Source organism: Zootoca vivipara, chromosome 13 (assembly GCF_963506605.1).
Source record: "Zootoca vivipara chromosome 13, rZooViv1.1, whole genome shotgun sequence".
Lineage (NCBI taxonomy): Eukaryota > Metazoa > Chordata > Lepidosauria > Squamata > Lacertidae > Zootoca > Zootoca vivipara.
The window spans coordinates 14,529,287-14,546,210 of record NC_083288.1 but is presented as its reverse complement, the minus strand read 5'-3'; the positions used below and the strand labels follow the sequence as shown (position 1 = coordinate 14,546,210).

General features: G+C 46.2%; 1 protein-coding gene and 1 pseudogene across 1 annotated transcript in view; both read right to left on the bottom strand.

Annotated features, from left to right (window-relative positions):
* ZNF385C (zinc finger protein 385C) overlaps positions 1-8,007 on the bottom strand; it is a 166,324-nt gene extending 158,317 nt beyond the window's left edge. Inside the window, exon 1 of the mRNA XM_035134884.2 lies at positions 7,908-8,007. The gene's annotated coding sequence lies outside the window, so the exon portion shown is untranslated. The remainder of the gene's footprint in view (positions 1-7,907) is intronic.
* Positions 8,008-15,733: 7,726 nt separating this feature from the next.
* LOC118095382 (small ribosomal subunit protein uS12-like) lies at positions 15,734-16,704 on the bottom strand (annotated as a pseudogene).
* Positions 16,705-16,924: the final 220 nt, after the last annotated feature.

Below are 16,924 nucleotides of genomic sequence, written 5' to 3'. Positions count from 1 at the left end.
CAGGCTGTCCACAAGGACAGCCTTGTTCTTCCTGCAGCTGCTATGGACTAAAACTCTTGTGATAAAAAGGCCCTCAACTGTGGGGGAAATGGGTTGTTGTTGCTTAGAGGATACTGCCTTTAGGCGGGCACTCAGATTGGATAACATTTGAGGCCATTTCCTCCTCTGATTCCTTGACAAACAGCTTGAGGGCATATTACCGGTTCGGGTTATTACGCCTCCCGGCAGACTTCCAAGAAGTTTCTGAAACATACAGGCGTCCTTTATGACCATTTGTGGGCCGTGTAAGGAAGTTCTTTTTTTTTGTCCTCACCAGTGCAAATTGACATTTCTCGAGATCATGGACATAATTCCTGACAGTGGAAAAAGAAATTGCAATTGCTGCTTGAGCAACAGTCTTTGTACGTTTCAATCAGTCTTAAATTATGGCAGCAAACAGTGCCTGGCCAGCTCCTCTGCACTGTTGCAGAGTTGTACATTCTGACTGTTTGTTTTGTACGATTCAAGCCTTCCTTCCAGGTTCTGAGCAAAGAAATAGCAGTTAAGATGTTTCTAACTCAGGGAAGGGTGTGGACGAGGAACACCAAGGGCTACTTCACTCATATGAAATCACAGCTTGCGGGAAAGAGGTAGGCAAACTTTCAAAAACGTACTCAAACACAAGGCAGCAACTTAAAAGGCATGCCCTGTCTCAATGCCTGGATTGTGTACAGTACTGCAAACGGCTGAGACCAGGGAACGGCTTGTTTCGAGTATAAAATGGGTACCAAACCAAAAAAGTTTAAGAAGGGTGGGGACAAATTCCAGGAAGGACTTTGCTGACATAGGAGCTGAAAGACATCTCTCTTTTTTTAATTGCAGACTTTGCTGAGAGCCTAGCAACACTAAGTAATAGCTCTGTTTATAGAAGTGTGCAAGCTTTATAATGATCTTGTTTTCAGCTATAACGCCTATCATAGCTGTCTCAGGCAAACAGTACAGGCCGTTCACCGTCAGCTTCTGAAAGGACAACTGTTCAGCTCTTGGAGAGAGAGAGAGAAAGAGAGAGAGAAACACCTGCAGATACCTATTGCAATAGATTAAAGCAAGCAAATATATGTGCCTCAATGATCCCAAGTAGTTTTCACTTTTTGGTAGGAAGAACAAGCTGGGACCCTCGACTAAAAAACCCCTCGTTTACCATAATCACTTATGTCCAGGGTATCAAAAGAACATTCCACATTGTCTGGAACAGCACCTACATCTCTGAATTCAGGTGTGGTTGCTTCCATCCCTGGTAGATATTTGCATATGTGCAGATATGTGCCGCTCTCCGCATACCCTCCACCTCCTTGGTCTGCCCATTATTTCCCCATAATCACAGCGTTATCTGTTTTCTCTTTCCACTATATGCCTTGTCCCACACTTCTCTCCCATGTGAATAGCAAGTGCTGTCAATTCCCCCCCCCTCTTTCTCTCTCACTCACACACCTCTGTTAAGTGCTGTGACCAGGTATCTTGCAGAGATGAGAGAAATGCCCATGAGGAATTTCACTAGTGTTATCAAAACTTTTACAGCGTCTCTTGAAATTCACTGCTGGTCTAGTTGCCAATATGCTATATGCAATATGCATATTCTCTCTTCTCTCTCTCTCTCTCTCTCTGTGTGTGTGGGGGGGGAGAGAGATACACTACCTCAATTTTCACACACAGCTGGAAAAATGTATGCGGAAATTCTGTAGTTCTGTGCTGCATATTTTCTTTTCAACCTGCAAATTTCACTTCAGATCCATGGGCAAGGTTTTTAAGCACGCGCACGCGCGCGCGCGCACACACACACACACACACACACACTGCACACACACCACTCCTCAAATAGTCCATTCCATGCTATTTTAAAGGGAATATAAAACCACCGCAAGCACTAATCTACATTGCACACGTAGCCAAATTAATTGAATAATGTATCTGAAGACACAAGGGGACGGCTGATCTCTTTCTGTTTGTAGAGTACTTCTCTTGGTTCCCCACTTCCGATCACTGAGCTTAATTTGCCAAAGGCGTAATTACTTTATGGGCACAAAAACTATAAACGTTATGAACCAGCTGCTAAGGCTCTCAAACCGCGCTCCCTCATGAGATTCTAACAGGAAGCCCAGCCTGAAGGATCTTTTCAGTGCAGCACTCAGAACTTGACTATGGGGCTGAAGTCCAGGGCCCCCACCCAGTAGAAGGAGCAGGAGGTTTGGAGCCCCCTGCCCAAAATGAAACAGAGTTAGCTAACCCCATTTAAAAGTAAGCAAAGCAATCAATACACATTACTACCCTATGTCCGCAGTCTGGAATTATCTATGTGGCCGAAAGGGGAGCCTATTAGGGCTGCGAGAGACCCTTGCCTGAAATCCTGGAGAGCCACTGACAGCCAAAACAGGCTGGCCCAACTTATGATAAGGCAACTTCCTACGTTCCTAAGTGCCATCCATGGTTTCAAATAATAACAAAATCATTGAGCAAAATCAATCTGGTATAAGCGGCAATAACGAAACTACTTGCCATACAGCTGGAAACTTTACACATGGACCTGGTGGTGCAAGAAACACAACAAAATCGTAAGCACACCTACTAGCTATATAGAACTTCAGTTGCTTTTTATAATGATGTTTGGTTTTCCATTAAGGAACTGCAATTGGCCTGTATTTTTTAAATGCCGATCGTGATTGTGTTTGCATGTACTGTAGTAACTTTTTTTCACGGAACTTCTGGAGCTGAAAAAAAATACTGGTGGTGGTCAAACCTTTTATTCTTTAAAACTTGGTTTTTACAGATTTATTTTTTTTGTTGACGTACAAGACGTAAAAGAAAAACAACAACAGACTGATGTCAGATAAATGGATTCAAAGGACAAGAAAGAAGCTATCTGTTGGAATATTCAGGGTTTTTTAAAATAGATATTCTGCCCCCCCCAATGATTAATGCTGTTTTAGCAACAAATCAAATCGAATATTAAATACCAATACATCAAAATCTGGATCTGGCATGCTCATAGAAATATTATTGACTTAACAATAATAAACAAAAATTAAGAAGTTGGGGTGTGCTGTTGCTTTTTATTTCAATATTGAATTTGGGGGGGGGGTCTGAAATTGCTTTTAAAACACACACACACACACACACACACACACACACACACACACACCAAAATAACACTAACACACACACAAATGCCCCACTGAATTTGTATGAAAGCTTCTTACAGTTCTAGCACAGAAATCCATTTTTTTCAGTAATGTAAACTGCACAGCTTTGGTCAGTACTGAGGTTTGCAAGGGGGCCAATTTGAGTACATTCCACCCCCAACAAAGGTACCGTACCTGCAGCTATAACTACAGGTGGGCTCAGGTTACGCATTTGCAGAAATACAAAATACAAAAAATGAGATGTACTGACTACTGAAGCAGTAAAGATATCAAAGCACTACACATCCAAACATCAGACAACTGTCTTTTGTATTGGGAAGGTGAGACACACAGGCCTTATTCAAACCCCGAAAAATCCATATCACATTTTTTGAGTAAGTGTTCCATTTCTTGTTCAGCAGCTTGTTGTAATTTAAAAAACAAACAAACACTGGATCTAAGAAAGTGTTTGGATGTTTACTATCCCTTCCGTTTTCTTGTCTGATTTGTTGCGACAAAATAGGCCCTTAGAATTATATTACTGTATTATTATTTTATTTAGACCCCTCCCATCTGGCTGGGTTTCCCCCACCACTCTGGGCGGCTTCCAGCAAATACCAAAATACAATAAAATATCACAGATTAAAAACTTCCCTAAACAGAACTGCCTTTAGGTGTTTTCTAAATGTCAGGTAGTTGTTTATCTCCTTGACCTCCGATGGGAGGGCGTTCCACAGGGCGGGCGCCACTACCGAAAAGGCCCTCTGCCTGGTTCCCTGTAGCTTTGCTTCTCACAGTGAGGGAACCGCCAGAAGGCCCTCGGCGCTGGACCTCAGTGTCCGGGCAGAACAATGGGGGTGGAGACTCTCCTTCAGGTATACTGGACTGAGGCCGTTTAAGGCTTTAAAGGTCAGCACCAACACTTTGAATTGTGCTCGGAAACGTACTGGGAACCAATGTAGGTCTCTTAGGACCGGTGTTATGTGGTCTTGGCGGGCGCTCCCAGTCACCAGTCTAACTGCCGCATTCTGGATTAATTGCAGTTTCCGGGTCACCTTCAAAAGTAGCCCCACATAGAGCGCATTGCAGTAGTCCAAGCGGGAGATAACTAGAGCATGTACCACTCTGGTGAGACAGTCTGCGGGCAGGTAGGGTCTCAGCCTGCGCACCAGATGGAGCTGGTAGACAGCCGCCCTGGACGCAGAATTAACCTGTGGCTCCATGGACATCTGTGAGTCCAAAATGACTCCCAGGCTGTGCACCTGGTCCTTCAGGGGCACAGTGACCCAATTCAGGACCAGGGAGTCCCCCACACCCGCCCGCCCCCTGTACCCCAAAAACAGTACTTCTGTCTTGTCAGGATTCAACCTCAATCTGTTAGCCGCCATCCATCCTCCAACCGCCTCCAGGCACTCACACAGGACCTTCACCGCCTTCACTTTGTTGTTGTTGTTGTTGTTGTTACAGTATTATTATTATTTTATTCAGACCCCTCCCATCTGGCTGGGTTGCCAGAAGAAGATCCTGCCCTGTTAACATCCCTGGGTGCAAATTGTCCAAAACTGACATATGGGAGCACCCCAAAATGTTTGCCATGCAGCAGCTGGTTTTTGGTGCTTTAATGTCCATTAAAGTGACAAGTTTGCAAAAACCTGTGATTGCAAGGTACTCTTTTTTTAAACTGTTAATATGGATTATTATTATTAAAGGTTTTCTTGGTTTACAAAGATATGTGCAATGTCTCTCATAACATTTTTACAAATCAGTTTCATTTGTTGAGACATTGGGAAGAAAAGGGGGAGAGAGGTAGATGGGGGAAGGGATTGCAAGGTACTCTTGAAGCAAACAGGACTACCGTATATCCTCCTATGATTCCCAACCAAGGACAAGCTCTTTTGGAAGGTTAATAAAAGTGTCAAAGCTTCACTGTGAACAATCTCTATCTGTACCAGAACCGTTATTGTACAATTAACAGTCGCTCTACTGGTGCCCTTGAGAGAGGGAGGTATCATTGTCCCATCTTCTTTTTTAATAGGATTATGGGTGGTGGAGAATTCCCAACCACAGGATGTGACCCAAATAAAGAGAACACATCGAGAATGGAAGCAATGTTTTTGTTAGCCTGATAGATTCAAACACACACAAACACACAAAAATCATTTGCAAACTATTGTTGATGCAAAATGGTTGAAGTTGGGTTAGCTCCAGAGTTCAAATGATGCAGTGTGGGTCAGCTAGTAATTTAAACTGGATTAATTTTTGTTGAGGTGTGGGGCTGTAAATTGCCTGGCAATTGACACTTCCCCACGTAGCAGGTCTGCAGAACTCAGCCCATAAGCCCAATATGAAGCTGTATGACGAAGAGTTGTGTCTAACTTGAAAGTTTATATGGTGTTAACCAACTACTTTCGTTGTCCAATTTCACTGGACTAAAGTGTGGAAACGACTGAAGTGAGAAAGAATTCTTCATCAACCTAGTGAAGAATTCTGCCCAGTGCCTAATGAATTCTTTACTAAACGTATTTCAAAGTTAGCACAAGCCTACTGTACCTAATGGTCAGGGGTCCCTTTACCTTTTGTGTGTGTGTGTGTGTGTGTGTGTGTGTGTGTATTGCTGGGTTTGGCCACTTACAGCTCTGAAATGATCACACTGAAACACTATTAAAACTTCTTCAACCATTGTAAACAATTTTCAGCCTTTTCAGTTTCACAAGGTGGTCTGCTCGGCTAAGATAGGTAAGGGAATATATATTATTGATCGAGCTTCTGCTGACACACAGGGTATTTTAGATACAAATAAATAAATAAATGTTGACTTAAGGGTGCATACCCACTCCCATTTTTTCTGCATCGTGTTCACTCCCATCACTTAATTTGAGAAGTGGTGTACACATGGCATTAGCTACACTATCAATCTATCCTGCTGTTTCTAATAAAATGCTGCATTTTCGTGCATTCCCCCCCCCCCCAAAAAAAACCCAGCTTCCATCCAAATTGAGACAAACAACTTGCATTTTAAGGTGGTAATACAAACACGTCCTAAAAGTTCTGTGCAGCTGCTGAGACTTGAGTAACTCAAAAAGGTTGTGTTGTGTGTATATCTAAAGCAAAAGAAGGTAGGGCAATTTGCTAATCTTTCCCACACTAGCCCATTACGGAACTGCTTGCGTAGCTCAAAAGACAGCACAGTCATATATTGGCAGCACTGCACTGAGGTATTATCTGCCTTTTCCGTTGCCTGACTGAGAGATCTGTTATGTCAAAAGCTTGCATACTCTTGCACCAAGCATCAACTAGAGACAGAGGAAGCATTTTGTTTGCAAAAGCATGCAAGCTTGCAGCTTGCACAGCTCACCTTGTCTGGGGGTGTTGGTTCTGATGCAGTCTTCGTACCCTGTGCCACTAACTAGGTTTCCAATAATCAGAAGCTTACAATGAAGAATGAGAAACCAAGTTTCAGATACCTAACATTCACTAAAAACGGTATTGTAAGGAGTAGCAACAAATGAGGACTATCTCCTCTGTGCTTCTGAACATATCCTTCCATTTGGCTAAAGTCGTGCATCATGCAGTTCATAGTCCCATGGTTTGTATCTGAAATCCCTTGAAACCACAGTCAAGTTTAAAAAAGGGTGTGTGTGTGTCCCAAAAGAGAGTTTTCCTACAAAACGACCATTCTTGGGTCACCGACTACCCTTCTTCTGCAAAGGACATTCCACCTCCTGAAACATGATTTTTGGTTCCTATTAAATAAGGCATCCTTACACGACTGCTGGCCTGCAGCACACTAACACCTTGTTCACTAAACATAAAAAAATTACAGGAAAATCAACATCAGTTGGGGGAGGGGGGGGCAACCCCACCACATCCAGACCGCTGAGGGGAATAGAGGAGGGTTTTCCAAAATTTGCCTTTGCTTCTCTCTTACGGAAACCGGATCACTTGGAGAGGAAAAACCAGGTGAGAGCAGGTATAGATGGAACAGAAGGAGAAATAGGCAAGAAAGTAAATTGCAACGGGGGGGGGGGAATCGAGGAGAGAAATAGAGGCAGAAAACATGAAAGGGGGGAATTAGGAATGTGGAAAGAGGAATACAGACAAAGACAAACAGACTCCTTCAAAGCTTAAAGTATTTGTTTGCAAAGAATCTGTAATCCAATACCTGCTAAGAGATGATATTCCCAAAACTACTAAAATGGTTTCAGGATATTTACGTTGAGATTTTTAAAGTTAAATTTAAAACTACTTAATGGTGGCTACCGAGTCTTTCCGTCAGGATTACCCATGTTTTATGGATTTCCACCTCCCTTTCTTTTATGAATTTTATTGTCGAAATCATGCCAATAAAGGCTGAATGAATGACAGACAGACAGACAGAGAAAACGAATGGAAGGGACTGACAGGTAGGAGCAGCAAGGATCTGACGGAGGGCAGGTGGGTGGGTTAAGATGGGCTAGCCCTCCTTCCCTCTTTCGAAAGCGTTTCCTCGGTGCGTGGGGCACGCAGAAGTCTCCTGCGTGCTCCTAAAGCCCACTTTTTTTACCCCCACGCAAACCTGCCCATGAGTTAACGGAGCAGCAAAGACCGGTTCCGCCTTCTTCGCCTTTCGCACAGCCAAATGCTATTCTCCGGAGAGGGGGAGAATCCCTGCAAGCGCCTAGATGCACACACCTCTTTATACCGCGCGCCCCCTTCTCTCTCAGCCCCTCTCCCCCTACCCCACACGCACCCAGCCACCCAGATGCAGTTTACCTGGCCAGCTGCTGCTCAGCCGGGCATGGCTTGCAACATCTTCTCCTCCTCGCGGGCAGCTAGCAGGTAGTAGCAGCAGCAGCAGTAGCAGCGCAGCGCCCGCTCTAGGGCAGAGTGCGCGTGCCAACGCCGCGCGCCAGCCTCCCCGGACCCTTGGGGACGCGCACGCGCGCCATGCCGGGCTCGTGGGGGGCGTAGCTGCCGGCCGCTCCCCCGCCTCGCGCTGCGGTGGGGGGAGAGCTGTGACCCGGGCGAGCGGGCCAAGCGCGACAGCTGCACCAATTAGCGCCCAAGGGGGAAAACGTTTTGCATTGCTGGCTCCATTTGGGGTGGGGGGGGAGAGAATGCTTGTTTAGCCTAATCCCCCATGGGGGGGGGTCACCCCCCAAAAAAGCAGGGGAACCTAACCAGGCCTGGAGCCAGCGCCGGCCCAATAGCTTTTGCCGCCGGAGGCAAAGAACTAAACATTGGAACCAACTCCTAGGGGCCAAAGTCCCTTTGCCGCCCCCGCCCCCATAAAATATTTGAGAACCCCCTCCCCAAGCTGATGGGCATTGCCATTCAAATGGTGTGCGTGTGCCGTGTCATGTGACTGATTACACAGGACTGGGCTTACCTGCCCCCCCCCAACATTTTATTCAGGTTTGCACATTTGGGACAAGATGTGCCCCCTCTCTCCCCACCCACCCCCATGTGCTGCAGCTTACTTTGACAGCTAGAGCCCAGGAGGTGCACTGGAGGGGAGGACACCAAGGGCATGTGGGTGGGTTCAGTGTGCAGGGCCGGCCCATGCATGAGACAAGGTGAGGCAACCGCCTTGGGCAGCAGGATACACAGGGGCAGCAGATTTTGGCCTCCGGGGAATGCCTCGTGCGCTGCCTGCCACAGGGGCAGCGATGGCTGTGGCGTGTTCCTTGGAAGCCAGACCTGCCACCCAGGGCCGTCTTAAGTGCCCCTGGCGCTGTGGTGCGCCGGATCCCTCCGCCGCCCCCCCGTCCCGTTTCGCAGCGCGGTGGGCGGGCGGGCACAGTGCGGCTGCCACAGGCGCTGCTGCGCGGCGGGCGGGCGGGCAGGCACAGCGCGGGTGCCGTGGGCACAGCTGCACGCCAGACTGGCCGGCCAGCAGGCGGGCACAGCTCGTGGCGCCCACCTGGTGGGCACAGCTCACAGCACCCACCTGGCGGGCTGGCGCCGTGGTGCCCTGCGCCACCCAGCCTGGCCGTAGGCCCACCTGTCCAGCAACCACCCCCCAGTACCCACCCCCAACAGTTTCTTAGCAAATGAGACATCTGGCTGATCTCTTAGGCAAGAAATGGCGGGGGCTGTCCTCCGAGCTCTCCTGGGCTTTGCACCCGCCTGGCATGATTCAGAGCGCCTCCCGTCCCACACCATCAGCCTTTGATTCCCACTTCATCTGTCAGGTAAAGTTTACTTGATTCTCCCTGGTGTACATCTTCACCCACCCCTTCTCTGGTGGTGGGAGGGAGATTTTGTGGTCACCTCAGGTGCCAAAATGTCTTGGACCAGACGTGTGTGTGTGTGTGTGTGAGTGACAGAGCCAAGGGTGCCAACTTGAACAAAATATTGGGGGGGCCCAAGTAAGCCCTGTTGTTGTTTTGTCATGTCCAACTCTTCGTGACCCCATGGACCAGAGCATGCCAGGCACTCCTGTCTTCCACTGCCTTCTGCAGTTTGGTCAGACTCATGTTGGTAGCTTCGAGAACACTGTCCAACCATCTCGTCCTCTGTCGTCCCCTTCTCCTTGTGCCCTCAATCTTTCCCAACATCAGGGTCTTTCCTAGGGAGTCTTCTCTTCTCATGAGGTGGCCAAAGTATTGGAGCCTCAGCTTCAGGATCTGTCCTTCCAGTGAGCACTCAGGGCTGATTTCCTTCAGAATGGATAGGTTTGATCTTCTTGCAGTCCATGGGACTCTCAAGAGTCTCCTCCAGCACCATAATTCAAAAGCATCAATTCTTCGGCAGTCAGCCACCTTTAGGTTCCAGCTCTCACTTCCATACATCACTACTGGGAAAACCATAGGTGAACTTTGTGGGGGGGGGTAGACTTTTGAAAAGCCTGCTTTTGGAAAACTGTATCCCAGGAAAAAAGAACACGGGTAACGAACACTTCTAGAAGGAGGCCTGAATATATCACACAGAGTCCACTACTTGGTTAGAGGTGGAAATCCCTTACTGTTCAGCTGGAGGCGATGAAAGGCTCACATTATAACAGCTGTCCTGGACTGGGGCCACTTAGTAACGTTGAACAGCATCGGTTATGAAAGCCCTTTCATGAGTGCACAGCCCTTGGAACACTTCAAAATTAAGCAAATACCTCCGGAGTTGTTTGACCCAACAACCACCTTTGGCAAGTCAAGTAAGCAATGTTCAGCTTTGACTTGGATGCTATAGTTAATTTTTATTTCTTCTTTTCTAGCATTTAACGCGGTTGGGAGTAACCAACAGTTTTCCCACCCAGGCACACCACATTTTTACAGAAATCAACCGGCACTGAAATCCAGCTACCCTACAAGGGCAGAAAAACAATATAGATAGATATACGATTATATTGCCCTTTCGTGTTCCCGGAAAGAGGGTGTTTGCTTTTTAAGTAAGGGTAAATTGGCTACTGGATGTTTTATTTAAAACTCCTTTCGCTGACTCCTTTTGCAGAGCTGCTTTATTATTAATTACTCTACAGCATCAGAAAGTTCAAGGCTTTAAAAGCCACTGGGTGGACAGCTATAAAAACAGAAGCTCATCACACATGCCCCTCTGCCCAAGGAAACAAGCAAACTGATACTCAGTCTGCACACTAGTTTTACTTATCTGATGGATAGGGGTTTTTTTTTTAGAAGGCCGCATTCCAAGGGCTAACAGAAGATTTGAAATAATTTTTTGTTCCCCACCCCCTGCAAGTTGTAGCTCATTGGAGTCAGGACTCCCTCCCTCCCAACTTTTGGGGAGTTCCTTTCTTCGGGGCATCATGTCCCAAATAGAAATACCGCAAGAAGTTTGGTGGTCCAGCAGAACTTTGCTAGATTCCTCCACTCATGTTCAGAACCTAATTTCCATGCATGCAGCCAGGAAGGGATTGCCACCGCTGATGCTTTCAATTATTATTATTATTTAACCTGCCTCCTTTCCTGTGCAATTCAACAGCTGCATGGCCAGTGGTGAGGGACAAAGAGAGTTGTAGACTAGCAACATTTGGAGGGCCACATGTTCCATATCTACCCCTATGCTAGACTTTAGCAGGTGATAATCATACCTGCAAATTTCCTCTCTGAAAAACAAGGGACCGGACCGAAATTAGCATACCGGAAGTAGCGCGGCGGCCATTTTGGAACTGGGCACAGCAGCATCAAAAGTCACTTCTGAGCATGCTCCGCCCAGTTCCAAAATGGCCACCGCGCCAGAATAAACCGGGGAAAAACAAAAAAATCAATTTTTTCGGCTGGGGACAGCTGGAAAAACGGGGGTTTCCCGGGGAAAACGGGAGACTTGGCAGCTATGGTGATAATGCCTATCTCCGTGCCATGATAAGCATCACCTGATTATTCCTGCAGATCAAGCTGCTGTTAAATACACAAAAGGCAGGCCAATTTTTCTTTTGGTCAGTAACCCTACTGGCTGGGAGCCCCTCATTGGGACACCAATACCTCAAGCACCGCCTCTCTCCGTATGAACCTACCTAAACCCCGAGGTCATCATCAGAGGCCCTTCTTTGTGTGCCCCTGCCATGAGAGGACCAAAAGGTGGCAACACAAGAACGTGTCTTTTCTGTAGTTGCTCCCTCTCCCCAGGGAGACTTGCCTGGCACCTTCATTATACACCTTTAGGTGCCAGGTGAAAACATTCCTCTTTAACCAGGCCTTTGGTTGAGTAACATCCATGTGCTTAAATGTGCTTGTGGGAATAAGGGGTGCTATTTTTTTCTTTTTCTTTTGTATTTTGTGTTTCTGTCTTGTATTTTTATGCGTTGAACTGCCCTGGGGTCTTCAGATGAAGGGTGGCATACAAATTTAATAAATAAAATGATAAATAAATACACCAGAGGTGTGGAACCTCAATTCCATGGGCCTAGTTAGGCATGGCATGGGTCCCAGTTAGGCACACAGCCGTTTCCCCCCAAACTATATTCACCAGTCCCATTCCTAATGCCCACATATGTGATGTCATGGGTGGGGTGGGCAGGGATGAATCTGACAGCAAACAGGGAGCCTTAAAGCAAACTCCTGGCAATTCCTTGGCAAGTGAAGCTTGCTGTCAGCATCGTTCAGTTGATCAGTACTGACAGCAAACCTGCTGGGATCAAAAGCGGGGGAGTTCCTGTTGGGGAATCCTGTAGCACTGCCAATCCCTGCCCAAAGCAGGCTTGTTGTCAGCACATAGAATTGTAGAGTTGGAAGGGACATTGCTGGCTATCTAATCCAACCTCTTGCAATACAGGAATCTCAACTAAAGCACCCATGGCAGGTGGCCATCCAACCTTTGCTTAAAAACCTCCAATGTCTTCCCGAAGCCGGCAATGCAAAATACCTTCCTCTGCAGGTACAGTGGTGCCTCGCTTAACGAATGCCCTGCTTAACGAAATTTCCGCCTAACGAAAGGTTTTTTCTAGTGGAGGTTGCCTCGCTAGACGAATTCATTTTATGAAAAATTCGTCTAGCGAATCACGGTTTCCCATAGGAATGTATTGAAATTCAATTAATGCGTTCCTATGGGCAAAAAAAAAAAAATCAATGCATTCCTATGGGATTCGCTAGATTCATTTTTCGTTATAAGAAAATACCCGTGGAACGAATTAAATTCGTCTAGCGAGGCACCACTGTATGGCTTGAGCCACAACCCCAAATGGAAAGCAAAACAAAAAAAAACCTTGGATTACCTAACGTCACCAGGTGATTGACACCCACCTGTCAAAATGGCCTGCCGTCTGGAAAAGGTTTCTCATATCCATCATCACCACTCAGGCCAATTGTTATTTTGCTTTCCTCCACACCACCTGATTTAGCTCACCACTGTTGGTATATAGATCACACAAAATCTCCCACTGACACTCTGTAAGCAGCGCTGCACCTACCTGATCTGAAGCATGCGAGAAAGCCGGGGATGGAGAAGGGGAGCAGAGTCTGGACTGGTGGATCTGCTGTAGGAGAAGCCCTGTTGAGTTGACTCAAAGGTCCATCTAGTCCACCATTTGTTTCCCACAATGTCCAACCAAGATGCTTCTAAGAAGCTTACAATCAGGGATGCACAGTAGTCCTCTTTCTCTATTGCCACTCTGCAACTAGTATTCAGTGGCATCTAGACTATAAGTAAGCAGTGCAGAGAGAGAAAAATGAGATACTCCATAAATTATAATATTGCCTCTTAGCCTGAAGCTTCCGTCTTCCAACTGAGTCACTAGAGATGGTCAGCGAACCACAAAGCTGTGCCTACCCTTCTTGCTCATGTGGTCTCCAGGATCTCACCTGGCGGGCTTCAACCAGACTGCCCCTTCTTGGCTTGACAAGAGCTAGAGCTACAAAACCGTGGCATGTTTAACCCAAAATGTGTGCTCCATGGTCCCTTTTGGCCTAGGACACTCAACACTTAGCTTGCATGCACTGGCAACTGCAGCACATGATCCAAGGAGTCAAGCTAAGCAGCATGACATTGTGGAGTAGTAGGACCTAAGCAGTATATGACATTGTGTAGGATTCTTTGCATTCCTCTGATTAATGTACAGCTTCCAGCTTTCAGTCTGAGAGCTCAACCACAACATATTTTGTGAGGTCACCAAAAATGATAGGATGTAACATGTTGTTGTTTAGTCATTTAGTTGTGTCCGACTCTTCGTGACCCCATGGACCAGAGCACGCCAGGCACTCCTGCCTTCCACTGCCTCCTGTAGTTTGGTCAAACTCATGTTGGTAGCTTCGAGAACACTGTCCAACCGTCTCGTCCTCTGTCGTCCCCTTCTCCTTGTGCCGTCCATCTTTCCCAACATCGGGGTCTTTTCCAGGGAATCTTCTCTTCTCATGAGGTGGCCAAAGTATTGGAGCCTCAGCTTCAGGATCTGTCCTTCCAGTGAACACTCAGGGCTGATTTCCTTCAGAATGGATAGGTTTGATCTTCTTGCAGTCCATGGGACCCTCAAGAGTCTCCTCCAGCACCATAATTCAAAAGCATCAATTCTTTGGCAATCGGCCACCTTTAGGTTACAGCTCTCACTTTCATACATCACTACTGGGAAAACCATAGCTTTAACTATATGGACCTTTGTCGGCAAGGTGATGTCTCTGCTTTTTAAGATGCTGTCTAGGTTTGTCATCGCTTTTCTCCCAAGAAGCAGGCGTCTTTTAATTTCGTGACTGCTGTCACCATCTGCAGTGATTATGGTTTGATCTTCTTGCAGTCCATTTAATATGTAGCTTGTACCAAAAAAATTGTGCATAAATATGTGTGCCCCCAAATCTGCAGTATATAATAACTATTGGACAACTTAGACCTTCCCCAGAATTTTTAAATGCCATTCAGCATTTTCTGCGGGTTAAGTGCTATATAGTTCACAGAGTGAAATAACGTTCAGGGGAAAAAAGTGAAGAGCTTTCATTCTGCTGGCAATTATAACTAAGATAATTATTACTTTTTAAGAACTCTTCCCTAGAAACAGGGAGTGCTCCCTTGCTGGGCAATCCTGTTTTTAAAAAATAATCAATGCAATATGTTTTCTCCTCCTCTATAAATAATTACAGATGCTCTAATGGATCTCATACCTTAGCTGTCAAGATGCTGATAGCAGTGCTATAGCCGACTTATTCACAGAGGGGGAGATGACAGAGCCAGTATTTTGCTGCAATCACTACTTGTATGCAGCTTTGCTCTTTCAAAGTGCTCTCCGAAAGTCTTAAGCCTAAGTCCGGAGCCTATTCCTTGTTTAATAAATTCCCAGAGAAAGTGAAGTTCTCTGTGAGTGATTCTTTAACCAAAACACAACACGAAGGCAGCCTTTCTGTAACTTCCTTCAGTTTCACCTTAAAGACCAACTAAGTTTTTATTTTGGTATGAGCTTTCGTGTGCATGCACACTTCTTCAGATACACTGAAACAGAAGAGCCAGACCCTTATGTATATTCAGAGGGTGGTGGGGGTGGGTGGGAATGGGTGATGGGCTGATAGGAGTGGTAAACTTGTTGATGGCTGTTAATGACTGCTGAAGACTGCAATAGGTCCTGCGGGGGGGGGGAGCAAGGGCTGAGGTGCTAAAGAAAGCTTGATCATGCATAATGAGATAAGAATCCTATGTCTTTGTTAATCCCAGGTGGCTCCATGGTTTTAAGCTTGGTAATGGAGCCACCTGGGATGAACAAAGACATAGGTTTCGTAGACTTTAGTGGGAAGGGTTGTGTGTGAAAGAGGATGGCAGCAGGATAGGAAAGTCAGATAAATTCACAGTAGTCTGCATATATGCCAGGGCTCCCCCACCCCCAGTTCCAGCACCTCTCAGGTGGGCACCATTACCATTCTAAGAGAACGAAGAGGGTGTTTGTGGTGAGTTCCGGCATCTCTTTTTTCTATCAAAATAGCACTGGTATATGCTATACCAGGCATCCCCAAACTTCGGCCCTCCAGATGTTTTGGACTACAATTCCCATCTTCCCCAACCACTGGTCTTGTTAGCTAGGGATCATGGGAGTTGTAGGCCAAAACATCTGGAGGCAGGGTCAGCCCTACGGCCAGGCTGGGTGGCACCGTAAACAATATGGCCTTTGAATTCTGCATCAGCTACATGTTCCAAATGGTCTTCAAAGGCAGCCCCACATATAACACATGGCAGCAATCTAGCACAGACGTCAGAGTGAAAACAACAAAAGTTAGAAATATGAGTTTGCAATAGGGTTAGGTTTTTTCCTGTTTCTTGTTTATTGTAAAATGGGAAGTTTTATTATAGCTGAATGCAGCATAACAGATACTATGGTCTTGGTCTCTCTTGCTTGCCTTTGTACAATGCTAACAGAGAAACATTGGCTACTTTATCAACCTTGAAGCAGACACTGGCAATGTCACCAAGCCCTTTCCAACCAAATCCAGCAACCAGGACTTCATCGTTCTCCTCAATGAAGTTCAGACAACCATCATTAGGAACAAAGAATGTTATTTTCTTTTCATTCTTGATAGGCTGAATTCGGACACACTACCTGATGGCAGAATTTGGCTGGTTGGCTTCAACACCAACTTTTCCCAGGACAGTTCCTTTGGCACAGGAAGCTCCCCCAAAAGTGTTGGCTTTCAATGAGCCTTCTTGTGTTGTTTGTCATGTCGTTTCTGGTCTCGGCAATGACTGTGCAGCTTCCTGGCTGTCCGAAGCCCAAGGCACTTGCCCATCTTCCTCCGGCTGCTGCCAGCTCACCCAAAGGAACCTGATATCTGCAACATGTTGAGTTGTTACACTTGACACAGGCTACCCAAACTGGGCCATAAAGATCTAGATTAGGCAGAGAAGTTGCCTTATACTGAGGTGCTAGGGAACCAGGCAAAATGCAGTGGTTTAAGCACATTAGGGGGAAATGCTCAAATGCAAATTACTAGGGTCTGGATTAACAAAAAAAAAAAAAGGCTCAGAGACAGATTAGGGAAATGAGAAAGACAGAAATAGGAAGGAGGAAGGAGGTGCTAATAATTACCAGCCCAGGGGAAGGGAGAGTAAAAACAAGCAGTTTCCTGAGTTTCAACGTGACCCATGTAGCTGAGTCTTGGGGGTTATGAGCAAAGGCTAGGCATGAAATATGGGGCGTGGGTGTCTGATAACAATATGCTTGCATTTTTTTTAATGCATGAACATTCAGGAAAGGGGCTCCCATCTTCCAAGTGATGCTTGGGTGGCAGAATATAGGGCAGCCTTCATTGGTCACACTTCAGCTAAGTCCAATCACCCCTGGGTTCTGCGGAAAAGTTCAAAAGTAGATACAAGCTCCCTTTTGGGGTAACCCAGACTTGTGCTTTCCACATGAAGATTCAACTGAAGAGTAA